Here is a 3,930-nt window from a genome sequence, read left to right on the forward strand (position 1 = left end):
GTGGGGTTGTTGTTGAAGCCGCCACCGTTTCCTCCTGAATTGCCACGGCCACCCCCGCCGCTGGGCTTGTTGAAGTTCCGGCCGCGGTCACCACCGCCGCCGGCTTGCTTGTTGTTGAAGGGGCGACCGCGGTCACCACCGCCGCCGCCGTTGCCGTTCTGCTTGTTGGAGTTGGTGAAGCGCCCTCGTGATGCAGCGTTGGCGGAGGACTGAGAGGCTCCCCCGCGGAGGTTCATGCGCGTCTCGAAGCTCAGAAGCTGCGAGTACAGCTCCGGGACGGTTACAGGTTCGACCCATGAGCACATGGCCGAAACCACGGGATCGAATTCTTCCTCCAGCCCGGCAAGGATGTGTGAAACCACATCTTCTTCGTCCACCTTTTTTCCTGAAGCCATCAACTCATCACAAAGAGTTCTGATCTTACCAACGTACTCCGTGATGGTGGAGTTGCCCTTCTGAAGATTCGCCAGTGCGATCCTGACGTTGACGGACCGTGCTCGGGTATGCGAGGTGAGCATCCCTTGCACGGTGTTCCACAGCTCCGCGGCGGTGTGGCAGGTTGCCACCTGGATGGCCATCTCACGAGGTAACGTAGTCAGCAGATAGGAAAACACCTGTTGATCACGAGCGTACCAGGTGCCAAACTCAGGGTTGGCGGCCTTCGTCTTGGTCTTGCCGTCGCTGCTGGTCACCTCGATCGTCGTGGGAGGCACTTCTTGCTCCAGATCGAGGAAGCCCGCCATCTGCGCCCCCCTGATGGCAGAGAGGACGGTGGCGCGCCAGAGGGCTTCGTTCCCCTTCGATAGCTTCTCTGTGGCGATGTGTGCAAAGGGAGATGAGGGGAACGTATTTGTGGATGAGCTCGCCATGGATGAATCCGAGGTAGGCTTTGATTACCATAAAAGATTGAAAGGAGATGATGTGAAGCGTATGTCTCCGGGCAGGGACGTCTGCGTGTTATATAGCCAACAAAGAGTACAAGATGCGGCGGCAGGTGGTTGAGTCTTGACCCCTAGTGCAAGCTATACATGGATATCTACTAGCACCGGTTCCCTCTAACCACCTGCCTTGATACACAAGTTAACACACACGCACGCACATCTACAATCGTGACAATGTCACGTTACAATGCAAGTCCATCATCTAACAGGTCTATCACTTATATGGCTATTAATGACGTGCCAACCTTGGAGGCCTTGGCATGCCGTGAGGCTTTGTCGCTGGCCAAAGATTTGGATATTTGTCGGGCCCTTGTATCTTTGGACTATGCTACGTTCATTAATGATATTGAGACGAATCAAGGAGGAAGACATGTAACCATTTTTCAGGAGATCCGTGCTAGCAAGTTAGATTTTTTTGGAGTGTGATTTGATATATGAGAGAAGGTCTAGAAATTATGTGCGGTTCCTTCAACCACAAGATATTGTAATGATTCTGTTGAACTTGTTTGAATAAAGAATCAGTGTACCCCTAAAAAAATTAAACTATAACGCGGGTTAATTACAGAAAATTATAGGAGGGGGGCTTCCGTAAAATGACCGACGGGCGGGCAGCAGCACTAATGACTTGATTATATCATTAAATTCATTAGTACTTAATATATGGCCCACTTCTTTTTCTCACAAAGATTGTTGGGCTGATGCTACAGCCGGCTATAAACTTGTAGTCCGCTTCTCTTCTATCTCCTCCTCTTATCTTCACCAACTAGACACAAATCTAATGTGGCATCTCCTATAGTCTGCTTACGTCACTCTATTGTACTTGCTCTAATTGTGTTTTGAGGCAACTGAAGTAGCAAGCATTTTATGGTAAATAGAAACCAAAATATCATTGAATAGGAAATAGGGGAATATAAAAATAGAGAGCATGAGAAAAACTAACTTGCAGTTTTGTCCCCGGCCGGTAGATTCTCGGAAGCAGTTATTTTTGGGGAAGCAGATTACATAGAAGCAAACTAAGGTGGATCCACGTTCCAAATGCTAATGCACCGTGATTTCTTGTTTCAGTTAGTCATCATACATACAAATAGCAAAGGAAAAAGTCCAAAATAAACATTGAATTTGTAAACGGAAGCTAAACCAAACCCTGAACTCTTAATCCTTGAAATCAGCACACCAAACTCTCTAATTCCGGTCTATTTTAAACCTTCAGAGGACTTCGCCGGTATTAGCTGAATTGGGTCGGCCCAGTAGCGCAGTCGCTCACGCGCGCGCACTAATTTGGTTTTTCTTAGCTTTTTCTTTTATGTTGTCTTTTCTTTTTTCTTTTTTACACATGTCTAATTTTTGTTAGTAGCCTATGTACATTTTTAACACACACATCAAATATTTGATAAACTTTTGATATTTTCAAATACATTATGGACATTTTTAAATTAAATGTTTCCAAAACTTTTTTGAATACATGGTAATATTTTTCCAAATACATGTTTTACATTTTCTTAGTGACAATAAACATTTTATAAATCTACACAAACACTCTTTTACATGGTTCAAAATGTTCAAAAGGTGTTTTCTTTTTTAAAGTTGTTTATGTTTGAAAAGGTGTTCTCTTTTTGAAAGTTGTTGGTTTTTTAAAAGTATTCAAAATTTTCAAAACGCACTTTATAAAATGTTCAAAAATTTCAAAAGTAAATACGTTTTTAATGTTTGTTTGCCCTAAAAAAGAATTCAAAGTTCGACGCTTTAGTTTCTGATTAAATATTTTCGGCCACTTATTATGTAAATCATAGTCGTCTGGTGTAGTGGCTAGCGAAATCAGGTCAACCCTTCCAGGTCCCAAGTTCCACTCCATGGTATGTTCTTATCTTTTGGAATTATTACTTCACGCGTTAAGAGAAAGAAAGAAAGAATTTTTACGGCGTGTGATAAGAAAAAAAACTCGCTTTATGTCTGGTGGGCCGGCCCAGTTGAGTCCGCAGCCAACAATCCGAAACATTTTTTAAAAACATTATTTATGAAATAATTTATGAAATTCCAAAAAAAGTATTCAAAAGATGTGACACAATTCTGAAAATCCGAAACATTTTTCATAGCATGTGAAAAATTGTTGTAATTCTGAACATTTTTTGACAAATGTGATTTTTTAAATCACGGTCAGTTTTTTCAAATTTCAGAATTCCAAATATTTTTTAAAACACAAAATGAATTGAAGTCGCGCCAAAAATATAAAACAGGAACATTTTTTAACTTCTGAACAATTTTAGAAATATGCGAACATTTTTTTAACCTCACGGATTTCTTGTTGTGTTATAGTGGGCTGGCCCAAGTTCTTGTCCGTGACAGTAGCTGGTTATCCCGGCCAATCATCAGGTCAAGTCACGGTGTTTTTTCCCTCTAGTTAGGGTTTCTCTGGTTCTCCCGGGGGCGATCTAGCCGCCGTCGAGTCTTGCTCCCCTACCGCCGATCAACTCCCCGCTCTCGTCCGTGTGGCGTGGGGGGCGGCCATCCTGGTCGTTTTCTCCCACTCGTGACTAGGGGCGGGGCCGGTGGCAACTAGGGTTTACCCCAAAACAACCCGATCTGATCTTCGGGTTAGTGTTTCTAATGGCGTCTTCCAGAGCTTCGAATTCCTCAGGAGTCAACGATGTCGAGCAGATGATGAAGGAGTTGGGCCTGAGAGAGGAGGACTTGGATGATGTTGTTTTAGATGAGCAAGTTGTACCACCAGAGGGGCCTAGATGGATAGCCCTGGCTAGGGTTAACACCTCGAAGAACTACAGTCAGACTTGGTTCTACAGGAACATGCGAGCGGCTTGGGACATAGCGCATGAGGCAAGATTTAAACCTTTGGAAGATCACCTATAGACTGTCCAATTCTCTTGCCTTGGAGATTGGGAGAGAGTCATGAACGATGGCCCATGGAATTTCAGAGGAGATGTGGTGATACTTGTGCCGTATGATGGGATCTCGAATCCTTCCATTGTTAAGC

At 44.0% G+C, this 3,930-nt stretch overlaps 1 pseudogene; it reads right to left on the reverse strand.

Moving 5' to 3' along the window:
* Positions 1–241: 241 nt before the first annotated feature.
* On the reverse strand, positions 242–380 carry LOC123088930 (uncharacterized; annotated as a pseudogene).
* Positions 381–3,930: the final 3,550 nt, after the last annotated feature.

This window comes from Triticum aestivum, chromosome 4A, assembly GCF_018294505.1.
Source record: "Triticum aestivum cultivar Chinese Spring chromosome 4A, IWGSC CS RefSeq v2.1, whole genome shotgun sequence".
Lineage (NCBI taxonomy): Eukaryota > Viridiplantae > Streptophyta > Magnoliopsida > Poales > Poaceae > Triticum > Triticum aestivum.